Source organism: Panthera pardus, unplaced genomic scaffold (genome assembly GCF_024362965.1).
Source record: "Panthera pardus isolate Hobbes unplaced genomic scaffold, ASM2436296v1 HiC_scaffold_25, whole genome shotgun sequence".
NCBI classification, from domain to species: Eukaryota; Metazoa; Chordata; class Mammalia; order Carnivora; family Felidae; genus Panthera; species Panthera pardus.
The window spans coordinates 70,394,599-70,416,932 of record NW_026526821.1 but is presented as its reverse complement, the minus strand read 5'-3'; the positions used below and the strand labels follow the sequence as shown (position 1 = coordinate 70,416,932).

Here is a 22,334-nt window from a genome sequence, read left to right as displayed (position 1 = left end):
ATTGAAATTCAGGGGATGGAGAACCATCTATCATCCTAATGGTTGACAAAAGAAAGCCAGAGTAGCCACACTTATATCAGACAATCTGGACTTTAAAATCAAGACTGTATCAAGAGATACAGAAGGGCATTATATCATAATCAAGGGGTCTATCCACCAAGAAGACGTAACAATTGTAAACATTTATGCACCAAATGTGGAAGAACCCAAATATATAAATCAGTTAATCACAAACATAAAGAAACTCATTGATAATAATACCATACTAGGAGCAGACTTCAACACCCCACTTACAACAATGGACATATCATCTAATAAGAAAATCAACAAGGAAACAATGACTTTGAATGACACACTGGACTGGATGGACTTAACAGATATATTCAGAACATTTCATCCTAGAGCAGCAGAATATACATTCTTTTCTAGTGCACATGGAATGTTCTCCAGAATAGACCACATACTGAGATACAAATCCACCCTCAACAAGTACAAAAAGATCAAGATCATACAGTGCATATTTTCAGACCACAACGCTATGAAACTCAAAATCAACCACAAGAAAAAATTTGGAAAGGTAACAAATACTTGGAGACTAAAGAATATCCTACTAAAGAATGAATGAGCTAACCAAGAAGTTAAAGAGGAAATCAAAAAGTAAATGGAAGCCAATTAAAATGATAACACTGCAGCCCCAAACCTGGAGGGATGTTGGAAAGGTAGTCATAAGAGGACAGTATATAGCAATCCAGACCTTCCTAAAGAAGAAATGTCTCAGATACACAACTTAACCTTAAACCTTAAAGATCTGGAAAAAGAACAGCAAATAAAACCCCAAACCAGCAGAAGACAGGAAATAATAAAGATTAGAGCAGAAATTAATGCTATTGAAACAACAACAACAACAACAAAAAAAAACAGTAGAACAGATCAATGAAACCAGAAGCTGGTTCTTTGAAAGAATTAACAAAACTGATAAACCACTAGCCACTTTGATCAAATAGAAAAAGGAAAGGACCCAAATAAATAAAATCTAGAATGAAAAAGGAGAGATCACACCAACACCACAGAAATAAAAACAATAATAAATAAGAGAATACAATGAGCAATTATATGCCAATAAAATGGGCAACCTGGAAGAAATGGATGAATTCCTAGAAACATATACACTACCAAATCTGAAACAGGAATAAATAGAAAATTTGGACAGACCCATAACCAGTAAGGAAATCGAATTAGTAATAAAAAATCTGCCAAAAAACAAGAGTCCAGGGCCAGATGGCTTTCTAGGGGAATTCTACCAAACATTTAAGGAAGGAAGAGTTAACACCTATTCTCTTGAAGCTGTTCCAAAAAAACAGAAATGGAAAGGAAAACTTCCAAACTCTTTCTATGAAGCCAGCATTACCTTGACTCCAAAACAAGACTGAGACGCCACTAAAAAAGGAGAACTATAGACCAGTTTCCCTGATGAACATGCATGCAAAAATCCTCAACAAGATATTAGCCAACCTGATCCAACAATACATTAAAACAATTATTCACCACGACCAAGTGGGATTTATACCTGGGATGCAGGGCTGATTCAATATCCACCAAACAATCAGTGTGATTCATCACGTCAATAAAAGAAAAGACACGAACCATATGATCCTCTCAAGAGATGCAGAAAAAACATTTGACAAAATACAACATCCTTTCCTGATAAAAACCCTCAAGGGGGCGCCTGGGTGGCTCAGTTGGTTAGGCGTCCGACTTCGGCTCAGGTCACGATCTCACAGTCCGTGAGTTCGAGGCCCGCGTCGGGCTCTGGGCTGATGGCTCAGAGCCTGGTGCCTGCTTCCGATTCTGTGTCTCCCTCTCTCTCTGCCCCTCCCCCGTTCATGCTCTGTCTCTCTCTGTCTCAAAAATAAATAAAACGTTAAAAAAAAATTAAAAACCCTCAAGAAAGTAGGGACAGAAGTATCACACCTCAAGATCATAAAAGCAATATATGAAAGACCTAACACTAATACCATCCTCAAATGGGAAAAACTCAGGCTTTCCCCCTAAGGTCAGGAACAAGACAGGGATGTCCACTTTAGCCACTGTTACTCAACATACTATTGGAAGTCTTAGCCTCAGCCTTCAGACAACACAAAGAAATAAAAAGCATCCAAATTGGCCAAGAGGAGGTCAAACTTTCACTGTTTGCAGATGACATGATACTTTATATGGAAAACCGAAAAGATTCCACCAAATAAAACCCTGCTAGAACTGATTCATGAATTCAGCAAAGTTGCAGGATTAAAATCAATGCACATAAATCGTTGCATTCCTATACACCAACAATGAAGCAACAGAGAAATCAACGAATTGATTCCATTTGCAATTGCACCAAAAACCGTAAAATACCTAGGAATAAATCTAACCAAAGAGGTGAAAAACTGAAAGCTATAGAAAGCTTATGAAAGAAATTGAAGAAGACACACACAAAAAGGAAAAAGATTCCATGCTCCTGGATAGGGAGAACAAATATTGTTAAAATGTAAACACTACCAAAATCAATATACATATTCAATGCAATCCGTATCAAAATAACACCAGCATTCTTCACAGAGCTAGAACAAACAATCCTAAAATTTGTATGGAACCAGAAAAGACCCTGAATAGCCAAAGAAATCTTGAAAAAGAAAAAAAAAAAACAGAAAACAGAGCAGGAGGCATCACAATCCCAGACTTCAAGCTGTATTACAAAGTTGTAATCATCAAGACAGTATGGCACAGGCACAAAAAATAGACAGATAAATGGAACAGAATAAAGAACCCAGAAATGGACCCACAAATGTATGGCCAACTAAACTTTGACAAAGCAGGAAAGAATATCCAATGGAATAAAGACAGTCTCTTCAGCAAGTGGTGCTAGGAAAACTGGACAACCACATGCAGAAGAATGAACCTGGACCACTTTCTTACACCATACACAAAAATAAACTCAAAATGGATTAAAGACCTCAATGTAAGACAGGAAGCCATCAAAATCCCAGAGGAGAAAGCAGGCAACAACCTCATTGACCTTGGCCACAGCAACTTCTTACTCAACATGTCTCTGGAGGCAAGGGAAACAAAAACAAAAATGATCTATTGGGATCTCATCAAAATAAAAAGCTTCTGCACAGCAAAGGAAATAATCAGCAAAACTAAAAGGCAACTGACAGAATGGCAGAAGATATTTGCAAATGACATATCAGGTAAAGGGTTGGTATCCAAAATCTATAAAGAATTTATCAAACTGAACACCGAAAAAACAAATAATCCAGTGAAGAAATGGGCAAAAGACATGAATAGACACTTCTCCAAAGAAGACATCTAGATGGCCAACTGACACATGAAAAAATGCTCCACATCACTCATCATCAGGGAAATACAAATCAAAACCACAATGAGATATCACCTTACACCTGTCAGAATGGCTAACATTAACAACTCAGGCATCAACAGATGTTGATGAGGATGCAGAGAAAGAGGATCTCTTTTGCACTGCTCATGGGAATGCAAACTGGTGCAGCCACTCTGGAAAACTGTGTGGAGGTTCCTCAAAAAATTAAAAATAGAACTACCTTAGGACCCAGCAATTGCACTTCTAGGTATTTATCCAAGGGATACAGATATGCTGTTTCAAAGGGGAACCTCACCCCAATGTTTATAGCAGCACTATCAACAATAGCCAATGTATGGAAAGAGCCCAAATGTCCATTGATGAATGAATTGATAAAGAAGATGTGGTTATATATAGACAATGGAGTATTACTCAGCAATCAAAAAGAATGAAATCTTGCCATTTGCAACTTCATGGATGGAACTAGAGGGTACTATGCTAAGCAAAATTAGTCAGAGAAAGACAAATATCATATGATTTCACTAATATGAGGACTTTAAGACACAGAACACAAGGAAAGGGAAGCAAAAATAATATAGAAACAGGGAAGGGGACAAAACACAAGAGACTCTTAAATATGGAGCAGAAGCAGAGGGTTGTTGGAGGGGCTGTGGGAGGGGGGAAGGGCTAAATGGGAAAGGGGTATTAAGGAATCTACTCCTGAAATCATTGTTGCACTATATGCTAACTTGAATATAAATTTAAATAAATGAATAAATGAAGAAATAAATAAATAAAATATAAATAAAACTTGAAAAATGATAACTACAAAGTGTTAATTACCATAAATACAACTTCACTTATAATTGAAAAATACAAAATATATTGTATTGAAAACCAATTTCATATTTCAATGGCTTAAATTTTTGGCAATACTTAAGCTACGGCTCCTGTTGTTAAATGGACACTTGTGTATCATAAATGGGAGTGGAAGTGGGTGTAACCTCTTTGAAAGGAATTTGACAATAAATATTAACATTAAAAATGCATGTGCTCTCTTATCCCCAAATCCCTACTTCTAGCTACCCTATAGACATACTTGTATAACTATACAAAGATAGTCTTTGCAAGGTGTTCACTCATGAATTCTTTATATTACCATAAAAATTCAGCAATATATTGTTCATCAAGATATGATAGTTTTAATTAATTAATTCATTCATTCGTTCACTTGCTTAATGAACAATTGTTTATTTTCAATATTATAGGTTCTTTTCTAGGGCTGAGAATCCAATAGTAAAGAAGACTAGGGAAGTCCCTGTTCTCATGGAATTTACATTCTAAAGACAGAGAGAGATGGACAGGGACAAGCAATAAAATGTAAACAAAAAAAATCATCTTTTTGTTGGTAATTGTAAAGACAAAAAAAAAAGGGTGGTGTGAAAGCCACATATTAAGGGAATAGTTTTAATAGGATATTCAGGGGAAACCATTCTGAGATGATAATTCAGCTGAAACCTTAAGAATACTTTGAAGGTTGCTCTTCAAAGTTTGAAGGTAGCATGTTCAAGATAAGAGCCAGTTCAGGGGTGTCTGGGTGGCTCAGTCAGTGAACGTTCGACTTTGGCTCAGGTAGTGATCTCATCACTCATGGGTTTGAGCTCCACATCTGGCTCTGTACTAACAGCTCAGAGCCTGGAGCCTACTTCGAATTCTGTGTCTCCCTCTCTCTCTGCCTCTCCCCCACTCATGTTCTGTCTCTGTCTTTCAAAAATGAAAAAATTAAAACAAAATTAAAAAATAAAAGCCAGTTCAAAGACACAGTTAATGAAGACCAGTTTGGGATATATTTCAGTAAGTTTTCCATACTAGTAAAAGGCAACAGTCTAGGTCATTTAAATAGAACAGACTTTCTAAGGAGAATTAGGCCCTTTATAATCATTGGAAGAGTAGGCTGGGTTTCCAGGAATGGCTACCAGTATACCAGAGAACCAGCCTTTAAGGGAACTTGTATCTAGAGACTACTACTAGATCTGCTGAGTTCCACACATACTGCCAAAGCTCTTATGTTGTGAGCCAGGATAAATTACACAGCTGTTGATATTTCACATCCACAAAGATGGTCACTAGACACTGGAAAGAGATATCTGGCCATTGCTTCCACTACACCTGCCTCTCAAAAACCAGGATTGGAGAGTGGATACTTGCATGTTGTTATGAGAACCCTTGGGTCCTCACATTTGTTTGGCAGAAGGAAAAGGCCAAATGGGCAGGAAAATGCCCACAGTCTCACTTCTATTTTCCAAATGCTTGCACAAGAGCATCTGATTAGCAATCCTGATACTCATTCAGAAACAAGGCTGAAGGGAAGTCCAGGAAATATAGTTCTTAGATCTCTCATCTTTAGAGGAAGGAATGAATTGCAGCTGGACAAGCTAGTTCACAGTTTTGGGAGAAAGTTTTATGAGATGGGCTAAGAAGGTAACTAAAGGACACTCACATAGGGCTATTTGGGTGGCAAGGAGTTTGGAAGTTATCCTACATACAGTAGAAAGGTATTGGAAATGTAAAATGGGGTTGGGAAGATCTCTAATCTGGTTTATATTTTGAAGTATCTCCTTAGGTGTAACAATGCAACATTTAGGTTGGATTATAAGTAGAGAGGAGGAAAAAAGAAAACAGTCTATAGCTATATTATAGGAGAGAGGTGACAGTGACTTTAGTTATGGAGAAAAATCAACAGAAATAGAAAGATGTAGAATATGTTTTCAGTAACAGCTAATTAAACTTGAAGATGTACTGAATGTGGTAGGTGAGGTAATGAAAAGAATTAAAATTGGACTCCTAAGTTTTGATTTGAGGAACAGGGCACATGATGGTATCATATATTACCATGAGGAAGCAGAGGAACTGTAGGTGTGGGATGGGGGTTTGAAGTATGGAATACTGTTTTGTCTGTGAAATTTTTGAGATCCCTATTAAGTACTGATGTACAGCCTTGATAGAATGTGGAGAGTCATTAGAATATAAACAAAATCTAGAGGCACTGGGTTACTGGCTATCATTTAGAAAGAAGGTATAGATAAAGTAGAGAGAAAAGGAGGACCTGTCCCAGGATTGTTTCCATATTAATTAGCAGAGGTGCAGACAGAAGGGTGGATTCAGAAGAGTCATGAAAGCCTGGAGAAGAGAGTGTTTCAGAAGGAGGATATAATCAATTGTGATAAATTAGTCATTGTATTTCCATATGGTATGTTCCTATGCACTCTTTAAAATAGCTGGAGCAAATCAATATAGGCTAATATAGAAAGAATGTCACATATTATTAAGTGATGAAAATGTCTATTTATGAATCTCTTTATGTGAACAAAATATGCTTGCATTTTCATGTACATAATGTATAATAACAAGATATATTAAAAATAATAATGAAAAACTATTATATCAGCTTATTCATTATAACTCACAGACATATTAGAATTCCTAATTTATGAAACTACTTCATTTGTTTTTTTGGAAATGCTTGGACAGGTCTCTGGGTGACCTCTCAGGGACTCTCAGGACTCTTGGATAAGTGGATAGATGTCCTTGTGTGGTAGTCAAAAGCTATGGAGTTCTATGCCTGGATCTGGGGCTTTCTACCACTGTGACCTTAGGTAACTAAAATTTACAGAACCAGATAACCATATAGATAAAAGAGACTAATTCAGTTGTGTCTTTTAACCAGTTAAAAGCACCATGTGATGTGAAATACTGAACAATATAATTCTTGTTTATCAGGAAACAAAACAAAGCAAGACAACAATAATACTGATGGCAATGACAGCAGTGGGGAAAGCTTCCATAAGACCTCCTCTTTTCAAGGATACCAAAAATTATTCTTAGTTCTTTCTGATGTTGCAAACCCACTTCTTCAAAACTGCTGTCATTTTTTTTCTCTATCAACATTAGCTCACTGAACCAATACCAAAAATAACAAACAAACATTCAAACAAAAAAGTAGACTGGAACTGCTACCAATTACATTTCTCCAAATTCAGGGGAGCTTTTAGTTCTGCCTAACAATTTTTTAAACTATTCCTCATCATTGCTTTCTTTCCATCTCTCCTGAATAATTTCTGGACATCTTAACAACATACCTCCAATCTGTCTCCATTCACTCTAAATACATAAATTTCTTACAGCTTTGTGGAAAATTGAGAACAATGATAGTAATCATATATATTGCCCCACCCTCATAGGCAACAGATTTACGGTTGAGGTCGGTTCTATCTATTAGACTATATCCTAACAGGTAAATATATAAAATCAACCTGTAGAGATTTGTTTTGGTGACTTCTGACTCTACAAAAAAAAGAAGATATCTAAAAGCACATAGGAATTTTTAAATTAAATTTGCAGAAAAATAGTAAATTATAGGTAACATTTACCTTTTAAACTCCAGTTTCAGAGTATCCTGCATTGCAACCCTTGCCTACTCTCTTGACTCAAATCCATCTGGATGCTTCTGAGAGCTGCTCTCTGTCCATTGGCCTTACTCTCATTTATACAGTCAATACTTCCTGAGCTTACCTGAGATATTCCTGTGTTCCCAGCCAAGGGTTGTAAGTTATGTAGAAAGACTCCCCTCTAACTGTCTAAAATCTGGCATAAATGGCTAGTGGCACAACCTCCCTTTCAGAAATCAATTAAAACAAGCAAACACTGTCAGATGGAATGATCAAAGATCTATAATGGTCTGTCTGCCTGACAGAGCAATACAATGGTTCCAGAACCATATAAAAGAAATTCAGACCTGGCATTTAAATATAGGGGTCAATATTCAGGAAATATCTTATCATGGAAGGCTTGTGGCAGCTAAGGGGGCAGGATGATTGGAAACTTCAAACTATTTCTTGTGGAAATGACATAACTACACATATTTTGTTCTATTTCTGGTTTCTATGTTGGTTCACTCATATGCCTGATTATTCTTGCTTAAAACCTGAAGAAAAAAATAGGTTTTATTATTTTTTCTCACAAATCTCCTTCTAAATCTTTTTGGAAAAATGCCCTGACCCCACCATGTCTTTCTATGAAATTTCCCCTTGCTTTTCTCCAAATATGTGATATAAATGACACTTGTATTCTTTCTAGATATACAGCATCCCTATAGTTTACAGCGTTGAAGAAAAGAGAAAAAACAAGTAGATGAATAATCTTGAGAAAACAAAACAGCGATTCTGGCAAAAACTTAGTTCTTAAAGAAATTACAGATCCCATAAATTTCATAGAAAATTGTATCAAATATCCAAATAAGCAGATAATTCATTTAGTATTGAAAGTATTCTGTGGAAAATCAAGAAAGGATTCTTAATATTTTTACAAGACATCATTGTACTAAATAAGGAAATAAGAATAAATGAAATGTGCAGCTTAATTAAAATACAGAACATATTCTTAAAATTAAAATAATAATGCATTACATTCAAATTATTATCATTCCTGATGGCTCAATTTTAGGAAGTCTTTTAGTAGAATATATATCAAGAAATAAAAGGAAAAGGGCCATTTAACAGATGATATTTTGTTTGATTACATCCAATATCCTTGCCTAGTGAAAACATGTGGTAAAATAGAAATTTTGATAGGACAATTCAACACAACATAAATACCAGTTCTCCAAAACTTTAATTATAAATTTCAAGCAGTATAACTCAGAATCCCAATGGGTGGATTATTTAAACTCTGAGGGAGAGTGTTGTGTTAATTCTCAGATTGTATGAAATATAACATTACAAATATATGGATAAGATAAGATCCAAATCATTTCCTTTCTAAAGCATTATATGCCTCATAATACAAGGCAATAGGAAGTAGGCTGCATCCCATTAAATTACCCTTGCCTGCAAAATTGAACATAAATCTAACTTTAAATGTAACTCCTAGAGGAACAAGATAAATTATACCACTGTTTTAAATTGTCTGACTTATCTATTAATGTGTGCCATCTTGATAATCAGAGAAAGAAAAATAATTTCCAGCACACCTCTTGCTTCAAGGCAATTAGGTAATTGGAGTGTGATCTGCTCTTCTGTAGGGCAGATTGGAAACTCCCAGAGAATTCATACCCTGGGAAAATGCTCATGCATTGAAGAAGGAGAGTTGGTGGACAGATAAAGCAGATTTCTGGCCTCTTGGGAGCACAATTTTGGGGCGTGTGCTTTAGGACCCACAGAACTGAAACACTGTTTTTTATCCAAACTTCTATACACAGGTGTCACAAAATTCCCTTCTTATTTCCTATTCACTCAGTCTACGGAAGCTTGGCCTCTCCAACCCCCAGAACAGAATTTGAAGAACTTACATTACATTAGGTGTCCCTCAATGCTCCTGATGAGCTCACCTTTTCCAGGCTCCGGCAATATTTTCCTTACTACTGAATAGCTAGGAATGTGTTTCTACAATTGCTGCTTTCTCCCTGAATCACCAATATTCCCTATATGTTTTATGTAACTATCATTTATATTCCCATCTTACACAGATAAACACACACACACGCAATCACACACACACACTCACATAACTCAAGTGCACACACTCTGACCTCACATGCTCCTCTTGCCGTGTCAGTTATGCCTCTGCCTCCATTACCTTCTCCTTTAAGCACATTTATTATCCACATAGATATGACAGAGATCTGTGTCAACTACACATTTGATCTCATCACATTCCTACCAAAATCTTCTAATTCTGCCTGACACCTACAGATGGAGTCCATTTACTCATGTGCCTGTTGATGAACTGAATGCTGCTTACTTTTCTTGCTCCCTTCAGTTCATTCTTGCATTGAATATTCTCTAGAAATACTGAAAATTAATATGTTTTATATTTCCTTCCACTCTGTCTTTTTGGTTTAGGCCATTCTCTTTAGAACTATTTACTTTTCCCTTTCTTTTTTGCATTTCTCTTTTCCCTACTCTAACTGGCTAACTTCTGTTCAACTGTTTAAATTCAGCCAGTTGAAATGCCTTGTCTGTTTCTTCAGTGGTAGATACACTACATTTCATAAGAAAAATCTTCCACCAGATTTAATTTTCCCACCAGATTTTAAGTTCCTTATAGACTAGGACTCTGTTTTATTCTGTTTCTTATGTAGCACATGGTACATAGAGGCTTTTCAAGGAATATTAATAAACTAAATTCATGCCTTAATAAATACATTATAAATACGTTGATAACTAGAAAATTTCCCCACATTTCTAAATCATAGCTTCCCTAATTTGTAAAAAGTTGTCATTAATAACTTTCTTAGACAGTTGTGCAGTGTAGTACATATCTTAAGCCCTAGTGAAGTATCTGGCTCGTAAAAGTAGAAAATAATATTAGACCCTGTGGCAGACTGTATTTTTAAAAGATGAGCACACCAATAAATGCTCCATTCTACTTGTTCTCTTTAAATACGAGGTTTTCTCCATAGAAAGGTGGGATCTATGAACCTAATAAATCTTTATCGTATGCTACTAAGTTCTAGAGTAATTATGCAGACATAGTAAATGAAAGAGTTCTAGTGTCACTCCAAATGTCCTATTAGAGCAACAATCAGAATTAGTCTCATATGTAAGGTATTTGCAAACAATATAGTTATATCCTCATGTAACAATGATGGTGGTTTACCACATGGTCAGAAAGGCAAAGCACTAGGGCAAGAGAGACAAGAGAAAATTAAACAACTTATTTCATAATTATTTTCTCCATACATGTCAATTTTAGTCTAAAATGGTGCAAAAAAGAATTCCAAATTGTGTCTATGACATCTAGTTGGAGCATAGAGCCCTAATGATCAAGATAAGTCCCTGATTTCAAACTCATCGATTTCATACTTAGAGTCAGTTTCCAGTAGGAAAAAATACAGGAAACTGTGGCAGTGAAGGTTACTTAAATGTGGAATATGTGGGAGAAGGCATGAAATTTCCTTTGCAAAGTCATTTAGAAGACAATAAAAGGAGGAAAAAATGAAACTGCTGACTGCTTTGAAGAAAAGTTACCAAACACCAATTTTCCTTCACAATAAACATTTATCAGGTTTCATATATAGGTGGATACATACAGCTAAAGGAATCCTGCTACTAAATTTAAAATAAATCATTTGGTTTTCAGTGTTGTATAATCAACATTAATATGCAGGAAAAAATCCACATTGTTTTATTCCTAGTCTTCTTATTTAGATTAAATATTGCCTGTGATTCCTTTGAATTCTTTTAATATTTAATTAGGAGAGACTTCTCATTTCAGTCAAACACAGAATCCATGAAGAAACAAGAAAGTCCCATTTCTTTAGCATTACAAAATGATATGATGTTATTATCTCCAAATCTCAGGTAACACACATTCTGGGTCAATCCATGTCTTCATTTCATTCAACATTTCCTGAGCACTTACCATATCCCATAATGCTATGCACCACAAATATTAATATCCCATAGAAATATCATGTTTTAATGGGGGACCATCAGGTAACCAGCTAAAAAAATGTGACAAGTAGCATAATAATGATATATTCTTGTCCCTTTACAGTAAATACACAATCCTCTACATGACTCTCAGGCATCTGAAACTATCATAAATAAAATAGCCTTTTTTTTTCATAGCAGGGCTTTTAGGCAAAGGTTACTATAAATGAATATACATGGTGTCCTTTTGAACATTTGTGAAGAACAATGTGTGTCAGTTGTTACCTGTTGTCTTGTACCTTCAAATTCACTACTCTCCTCTGTGAGCTATGAAGTTGTGATAGGAACTCTGCAAACTACATTTCCTAAATACTTTTGCCATCTGACTTCCTGTTAGTTTCTGCCACAGGGAATTTTTAAAAAGGGGACTGAAAAGCATGAAGGAAGAAGCATCTTCATTTTCTTGGCAGCATAGTGCCAGCAAGAGGAATTAGCCCTACCAGCAGCAACTATACTTCACTAAGCAGTTGTACTTGACCGTAGACTCTTGCCATTGTTAAACTTTCTATAACAAGTCTCAATAGTCCTTGGGCTACACCCATGATCACCACCTAAGAACCAGCAGCAGCCATTCACCTGCTATATATACAGCCTCAACCATAGAAATCTAAGGTACATTTCACAATCAAATATAACAGATTCCTTATATTAAATCTCTTCTGTTGAAAAGCCTAATGTGTTTTTTATTTTCCTTACTGAACTTTGACTCTACCACAAACATATAGAAACAAACATATATGATCACAAGAAATCTGCAAGTAATTGTTCACCTAAGAATTTGTTCTATCATTCTTTCCTTCCTGATTTTTAAAAATGTTCCTACACAAATTCAGTTTTCCAGCAGGCAATGAGTATTTTGTGGGTGTGAATGCAATAATAAATTATGCAGAGCTTTCAAAATACTTATACCAAATATTTTGGTATACATCCGCTCTAATTTTGAGGTTTTTGAGGTTCCCTTCTCCATTTTTTCTATTTATGGGAAACAAGTAAGAAAAAAATAGTATTTAACAATTGATCAGAAATAACTGCTCTATTGCTTTTTCAATTATTTTTAGTAATACCACAGGAATAACTTATTTATATGCATTAAATATAATTTCTTTTTAAATTGAGTCTCTACTACAGAAAAAGTATAAGACATTTAGATATTTGCCGAGCAAGTATAATTGAAGAACATACAGACATTATATGAAAATTGACATGATACAAATTTTATATATTACATTTTGTCTTGGAATCTCTAGATAAAGAGAAAATATGGGGGGCATTTTTTCATATTTTACCACCTCGCTAACAAGAACTTACTTATTTGGAAGAATTTAAGTCTTGTAAGAAATTATAAATTGTAAATATATACCATTTTATATCCCTTAGGCACTCAATTTGATTAATTGCTATCAAGCATTTTATATGTAGAGATCCTGCCAAGCCAGCTTTGATGACTAGATAAGACCTATTTGGAATTAGCAGCATCTATTTTTCATTTAAATGATTCATGTGCTATAATCTGCAAAGGAGATTTTCTTAAGGAAATTAAAACACTTTTTATTTGCCCTTTTGCAACATAAAATTGCTTATCAAAATTATTCTCTGAAATGGTGAGAATGTATTCATTCATTTCCATTAATATCACCTCTTACCAAATATAGTTAGGTGATTCTCTAATTTTAATAGTTAAAAATCATGTTGATTTATTTGTTAATATATAAATTATAAGGTCATAACCCAGTCTACTGAATAAAAATCTATGAGAGATAGGTAGAAGTGTCAACATTGTTAATGGGTATATTAGTTACTTTTAATACTGGCAGTCTATAAAGCATATTTATATAAACATTAGGGTCGTTTTGACTTTAAATCTTCATTACTAGATAAATAACAAAACTGGCTAAAACTAGTTGGAATACTGGAATAGAAACACATTCTCAGTAAATTAGATATAAGTCAGTATTTAAGAGCATTAAAAAATTAAACAAATTTAATTTGTTTATAAGAGACATGTTTATTCTCAAAGAAATTTTGATAATTAAAAAGCTAAACCTTAATTGCTTAAAAAATTAATTTCAGTGGAATCCAGCATTCTTTGGTAATACTGAAAAATGAAATATTATCAAGTGAACATTGGTTACTACTATTTAACAGCATTTTCAATGAATTCTCAAATTATTAGTGAGGAAAATGTAATAGTGCTTCAACACAGTACTAAATGTATATACCCTTGTAAATCTAAGAAGAATAATCTTTCATGGAATTTATTCTGGCTAATATTTGCTGAGACCTGTAACACTATTTCTAATTATTATCTGAAAAAAATTCAAACAAATATATATATATTTTTTACTTCTAAGGCAAACAAATGTTATTCTAAAAATAAATTGTTTCAGGGTAGTCTCCAGACACTTGCAGACAAGGATTCTTATATACATGCAAAAAATAAGATTTGGGAGTCTCTTCTGATCTATATGCAAGAGAGAATGGAAGACAAATGATGGAGAACTAAACAGAATGCCCAAGAGAAAGTCTGTTTCAAAATCTGAATATAGTCCTATTCCAAATGAATGTGTTGCCAACAACCTTTAAGGATAATTCACATCAGCTGCAAAGGAAATGTGATTACAGCTTGTATAATGGTGGCTGTAATCACATATCCATTGGCCTGGAAAAAAAAAAAGTGCATTTTTCTAAGGTAGGTGCTATTTTCAGGCATTTTGTATGAATTTTGGAGAATTATATGCATATAAGTAACTTTTCCTGTCACACATCCTAAAAGAAAATAATTTGGTTCATTGCCAAGGAGTCTCAACACTATGGCAGCATTAGCAGTTTTTTCTCTTTGCCCTTTCCTAAAATGGAATCATTCTTTTTAAAATTTTGTATTAGTTACTAATTTTCTTTTGGTTATTTTGGGAAAATGTTGAACAAATTCACTTAACATTACAGAAGTTCTATTTAGGATGGTCAGTTTTTATTTTTCTAATTTTAGCAATGTTCACTTTTTGACACACTCTAATTAACTAGCATCCTTTCTTTATGTCTTTCCTTCTGCTTTCTTTCTTCATTTCCTCCTCCTTCCTCTTCCTTTCCCCTTCTTACCATCCTTCCCTTCCTTTTTACTTACATTTTCCCCAAATGAATTCACAAAGAATATTGGAGATTTTACAGGGATCCTTCCAATAAAATATAAAGGCATTGGGTCCATCCATAAAAGTTGGAACAGACAATTAAATTTTCTTTTAGAAAAAGAAATTCATGTCATGTCATAATATACACAACTGCTATTATATTTTTAAGAATGTTTCTAACATTTTTACTGGTTACTATGTAATATATATTATGTAATTATATATATACAGTATATATGAATATATAATTATATATAAATGTATTTATATATTTAATTTTTGTATATTTTTTCATATAACTTATATATTATATATAATATACATTATTGTCTAGGAGTAAATATACTTTTTATTAACTTAATTAAAGCTTTCTATTGAACAAATGTTGACTGAGTACCTACTATGGCCATGCCCTATGTTAAGTAATTACTACAAATGGGAAACAAGATAAATACACACACACACACGCACACACACACACACACACACACACACACATATATATATGCATATATGCATCCTCTTATGTGATGAGAAGGAGGTGGCTGTTAATATCATGGTGATAATCATTTCCCAAAAGAAAATGTTTCCAATTAACATATTTTGCACCTTAAACTAACATAGTATTTTATGTCATCTGTATCTCGGTAAAGCTGGGGAAAAATGTTTTTGTGTAGTCATTTGTTTTCATTTCTCATGGGTAAGTATGGAATTTATGAGCAGTATGGTAAGTGTATATTATATCTCATAACACACTACAATACTGTTTTCCAAAGTATTCAATTTTTCACTCATAAAAGTAGAATCATGCAATAACTAGTCTTTTGTGTTTGACTTCAAGCAATGTATCTGGATTTGGACTTGTTCCCCATCCTAAACAAACCATAGTCTGTCTTTTTATATTAGCTATTCTTATATATATATGTAGTGGTATTAAATTGTGGTTTCAATTTACATTTCTTTGATAACTGGTGAGTATTTTTTTGAGAAGTATCTGATCAAAATTTTGCCTGTGGGAATTTTCTTTGTGGGGATCTTATTATTGACTTATTAAAGGAATCAAGGGCTCATTGAAGAAATGACTTATTCCATGGCTGGGAAAAGGAAAACGCAAGATGAGCCCGAAGCAAAGAAAGGAGTGCTTTAAAAACTGAAAAAGGGGAGCATGTTAAAAGAACACAGAAATCAAGCTGGAAGAATTCCCACTGGTTAAAGCTGGAAAATCTGTACAGCAAAATAAATGATTATTAATCAATTATAACCCAATGCATTAAATAAATACACCAGTTCATAATTATATAAGCAAATTAATAAATATACAAGTTGAAGAGAATTGACAACACTTCTTTATAGAAAAACTCCAAATACTGTGCACAGCTACTTCCCCTCAGTAACTGAGAAATTAAAGGTCGATCTACAGATGACATTTGTATTAGTTCATTCAACAAACATATATTGTATAGATAATTCATACCATATGTCAAAAAAACAGAGATAAAAAAATGAGGCTTCTGGCCTCATCAGAGAGATGCTTGCTTTTTCTTAGAATTTTTATTTCACTTGTGGTGTTTATCTTCATGCCTTTTATTATACATAAAGTAATTGAGGGCTGGAAATAAATTTAAGTCATTTTTAATTTGTAGCATTTAGTGAAAAGTTGCACACGCCTGCTCAGCAAGTATTTGCTAATTTTTCACATAAAATTGAGGAATGAACAAAAAATGAAACAATTTATTTCATACATCTGGTCTTACTTTCCACAATATAATTTAAGAAGAAACATGAAGGCTGACTCTGGCAGATACCCAACATATTTAGTATTGAACAGAATTTCTCCTAAGCTATGCAAAACTCTTCCTATTTAATATTTCTTAAGATTTATTTTGGAATATGGGACTTTATTAAATATTAGCACTCTGTAGTTATCATAACATTGTAAATATGGATTTATTGCCCTTAAAAAGCCCTTCATAATGTGAATTCTCATTTGCATTTGATCAATTCATTTTTCCTTTATTATTTTTCGAAAAATTATAGTAATGGATTCAATACTGGGTATATAATATTCTATCACCTTAATTAATATATCTTGCATTTGAGTGAATTCTAAAGCTAAATTGTAATCTATTGTTAGTTTTAACAAGTATAACACATTTGAGAGAGTATTGCACTATATCAATCTTTGATCTCTTATTTGGGTTTGTGATATTTAATAACATTTAGGAATGTTATTAAATGCTTAAAATTAATATTAATATGTTACTAATATAATATTAATATAATTATCTCTGAAATTCCTTTTTAAGAAATGATTCCACAAACTATTTTATAAATAGAGTTTTCTACTGAAATGTACTATATTTTGCCAATTTCATTGCATTTATACTTCTATTTCTTACTGTAATGATGTTATTTACTCAATACAATAATATCTGTTTCTCCTTCTTTTATGATAATCATACCAACAACTTAGTCTAAACTCTAAACTAATGAAAGACCTTAACACATCTAGTCCTCTTCAACTATTGAAAGTATTTCTGGTAAGTAAATATATGACAGAGCATTTTATTTGTGTGTTTATAGTGAGTGTATGTGTGTCTATATGTATTTTTTTTCATATGCTCCAAGAATGTTTCTCATTGTTCCTCAGATATTTTAAACTCTTTTGAGTATGGAATAGTAGCTGCAGGCAGAGAGCAAAACATTTTTATTTACCCACTGTTACCTATTTTTAAAAATGTTCCATTTACTAAAATTAAAAAAAATCTTATCTCTTTTCTTAGGAAAATTGAATGTCACAACCTTTAAAATGACATTTATTCTAAGACTGAAAAGCCTTTCATACATTTGATTTTGTTGCCTTCTATTGAAGAATAACCTGGTAATAATTTTTCACTTACATTCTATCAAAAAAAACAAAACAAAACAAAACAAACCTCGGTTCTAATATTGTTTCTAGCATTTATGTTCTGGACCCTTATGCCTATAATGCTTAGCTCCTATCTATTTCCTTTAGCATTTTCAGCTAATATAGTCAGCAGCACCTTTCATAGAAAGGGAAAGGATGTCGTATATTCTGCCAATTCCATTTTATATGAAGTTTGACTTGAGTGTTTTAGCTTAGCTGTGTAAACGTCTGATTTCACCTGTTGTCCAATATATATTCCTCATCAAGAATTGAAAAGCTTTTTTCTGGTAAGTAGATACATGGCACAATGTGTTATTTGTTGACCCTTAGAATAAAAATCAATAAATTGTTTCCCAAATTATCCATCACTATAAATACAAACTTTATTTTTTTAATTATTTTTAGCATTTCTCATTCATTCACTTATTTTTTATTGTCAAACTATGAGCTTATCCTTACATTGCTAGTATGTAATCTCATCATTTGTCTTATTTCTATCGCTATTTTGAAGCTTCTCTTCTATGAACATTTTAAAAGTATATGGCCATGTGAATAATAGCACATCTAGAAAATACTTTGTTGTTTGTTCATTTGGGCATATTATGAATAATGTAACTTTTTATTTCTCTAAGATAAATGGCCATTAGTGCAATTGTTGAATTGTATGTTAGTCCCATGTTCAGTTTTCTAGGAAACTGAAAAACTTTTTCAGAGTGGTTATACTCTTTTATATTCCCATCAGCAATTTATGAGTGATTTATTTCTTTCCATCTTTGCCAGAAGTTGATGTTGTCACCATTGTTTTTTATTTTAGCCTTTCTGATACTGTGTGCAGTAATCTCCTTGTGATTTTAAATTTTCTTAATGGCTAATGATGTTTAATATCTTTTAATGTGTATTTCCCCTATATTTACCTGTATATCTATTTCTGTGAAATATCTGTGCACATCTTTTGCCTATTTTCTTCCAGAATTGTTTGATTTTTTTATTGCTGAGTTTGAGAGGTCTTTCTATACTAGATACAAGTCCTTTGGATATAATCTTTGGATATATGGTCTGCAGCTACATTTTCCCAGTTTATAGCATGTCTTTTTATCCTCTTCACAGGGTTTTTGGAGAGTAAAAATTTTAAATTTTGATAAAGTCCAATTTATGCATGTTTCCTTTCATAAATTGTGCTTTGGGTATAAAATCTAACTTTTTTCCTAGTGTAATCCTGAAGATTTTTCCAATAATCTTTCTAAAAATTTCATACTTTTACATTTTACACTGAATCTAGTATCCATTTGAGGCACTTTTGTATAAGGCACAACACTTAAGGTTCACTTTTTGTCTATGAATGGCCAATTGCTCTAGTACCATTTGTTAAAAATGCTATCTTTCTTCCATCGAATCACTTTTCCACCTTTGTCAAAAATAAGAAATTGCTTGGGCATATTTTTGTGGTTCAATTTCTATAATCTCTATACTATTTCATTGATTTATGGGTTTATCCCTTCATCAATACCACAGCCTTGATTACGAAGATAATCACATCTTGCAATAGATTAGAATGTTTCCTCCTACTTCATTCTTCTTTTCCAAATTGGTTGACTAGTTTTTTGAGCTAGTTCTTTGCCTTTCCATATACATTTTAGAATAATCTATATCTGCAAAAAACAATCTCACTGGGAAATTTCACCGGGAATTACATTAAACTTGAATTTTAATTTGAGGACAACTGACACTTTTATTATGTTTTTCCAATCAGTAAACACAATCTGACCTCCCTTTTTGACCTTTTTTTGTCCACACTTTGCAGTATGGATCTTTAGGGAAAGTTCACACAATTCCTATTATATTTTAAGCATGGTACTGACCTTTTTCATTTGTGCCCTCCGTGCAATTCTCAAAAAAAAAAAAAAAAAAAAAAAAACCTTTTAAATTACTTACTACTTCCTCTAATTTGCCAATGAGAAAATTAAGACCAAAAGATGTCAATAAACTTGCCCATATTACACAGCTGGTAAGCAGCAGAACAAAAATTTCAAACAGTGTTTGTTTTATTCCAAATTCTATGCTTTTTCTTCTATATATCAAAGCTTCCCTTGGATGAAACTGGAATTTCTTATAATACATCCAGGACATACTACATTTATTCTCACTTCCTTATTGCTCTTATAATTATTTTTCCCTTATGTAAAATCATTCCATTTCTCTGCCTAAGACAAACTTAACTATACCTTACAAGTGTTTAGAGAGTTTCACTAATCATATTAATCTTTCCATCTACCTAGGCACAGCCAGGTCTCTACTTTTCTGTAATCCAATTTTGTCTCTAATAGCTACTATATAATTTAGAAGTTATTGAGCATCAAATAATACCACTTGTATATGTTTACTTGAACAAAACACCGAGAATATTGAAGATAAGGACAAGATTTAATTTTCCTTTTGTATCCAACTTGCTCCACCTGGCATTGGCAACTTATTGTTAAAATAGTTAATGTCTTAGCACAAAAAGTGATTTTAGCAATAATCCCCATATCATTGTTGATTTGTGCCCATCAGATTTTTGCCCATCATACTGTCATGTTCTTGTAATTTCCTCTACAGGTGTGTTTATGAATTTATTTCATGCTCCTACCGTTTGCACCAAAACAAAACACAGAAATGCCAAAATGAAAGACTAACCAAAATCTGACAAACATGTATGGTGTTTTTAATTAAAGAACACCAGAGTAAAATATATTCTATGTAACAATGTAATGAATTCATTATATGCCTCATCATGAATTTTGTCATTATTTTCAGTAACAGTTGTATATGTGGTTACATTGAACATTACTGGTTATTGTCTATGTGAATTATGTGGATTTTATACACTCTAACCTGCTAAAGGCGTAAGAGAGTTTTCCCTAGAGTTTTCCAAGTAGATCATGCTCTTGGCCAAGTATACACATTTATGTTTAAAATACCATAATTTACGGGCACCTGGGTGGCTCAGTGGGTTAAGAGTCCAACTTCTGCTCAGGTCATGATCTCAAAGTTTGTGAGTTCAAGCTCCACGTCAGGCTCTGTGCTGACAGCTTAGAGCCTGGAGCCTGCTTTGGATTCTGTGTCTCCCTCTCTCTCTGCCCTTGCCCTGCTCGTGCTCTGTCTTTCTCTATCTCTCAAAAATAAATAAAAATGTTTTAAAAATTAATAATAAATGAAATAAATAAAACCATATTTTATAGGTTTAATAGCATGCCATACCTGGTTTTGGAAGAATATTGTATATGTGTTCACATGTTATGTTTACATATAATGTTTTAGCATTTTTTTAAAGTTTATTTATTTATTTTGAGAGAGAGTACAAACAGGGAAGGAACAAAGAGAGAGGGAGAGACAGAGAATCCCAATGTGGCTCCGCACTGTCTGCGCAGAGCCAGAAGTAGGGCTTGAACTCAAACCGTGAGATCATGACCTGAGTCGAAACCAAGAGTCAGATGCTTAACCAACTGAGCCACCCAGGTGCCTCCGTTTTACTATTTTGATAAGAATATTAATGTTTCTCCATATTGTCTTTTAGTTGCAGGAGGGCTAAAAGTGTTTCTTAGTATATTCCCCACAATATCTAAATCATGTACCTTACTATTCACTTAATGTACTGAATATCTGATGTCTCACACACATTTTTCATTTTGAGCAGATTAAGGGAAAAACGAATGCCCGCAGTGAAATAGAATTGTCATACTAAATTTTATGGTGACTTAGTGCCATGGGAATATATCTGTTACTGTGTATGACCTTGCTGGAGAGAACTGCAAAGAGAAGCAGGCTGCTAATTAACTATTTTCAAATTGATGTATCACCTCCATGTGGCTTTCTGTGAAAGTTTGCAATAAAGGTGAAAGTTAATGATAATCTGACCAGGCATGAATACTGGCATAGATCAAGAATGCCATTTAGCATTCATAAGCCACAACAGCATCAAAGGATTCTTTGAAAAACAAAGACTTTAGGTTTAGGGGCCTCAGAAAATCAATTTAACCATGTGTTTTACTGACCCCCAAGGAATAGGATCAAAAACCAGTAGAGATACAGGAAATTATCATTTACTTTATAAGTGTTACCTCCTAGGCTCTCCGGGGAAGAGCAAATGCCAAATGAACATCACAGCGGTTCTTTAATCTATAAGTGAGAGTAAGAATGGTAATTAGGAAAGCTGAGAAAACTAGTAAAATAAAGATTAGTTTTATCCTAAATGGGAATTTAGATTTTACCTTTTTGAGGAGATACATATGACATAGGCTCATAGGCCTTTTTGAAATAAAGGAAAATTGTATAGAAATATAAGGAATCATTTGTATTGGTACATGTACACAATAGTATCCAAATTAGAAAATTACGAACAAGAAACAAAGTTTTTTAAAAATAATAATGTTCATTTTTTGGGTTATGTTTCAGTCTATTAATGGATAAAAAAT

The 22,334-nt window shown here is 33.4% G+C and overlaps 1 long non-coding RNA gene across 1 annotated transcript in view; it reads right to left on the bottom strand.

Annotated features, from left to right (window-relative positions):
• Window positions 1-22,040, bottom strand: part of LOC109263710 (uncharacterized) — a 160,393-nt gene extending 138,353 nt beyond the window's left edge. The window contains exon 1 of the long non-coding RNA XR_002078357.2: window positions 21,981-22,040. This is a non-coding gene — a long non-coding RNA (uncharacterized LOC109263710). The remainder of the gene's footprint in view (window positions 1-21,980) is intronic.
• Window positions 22,041-22,334: the final 294 nt, after the last annotated feature.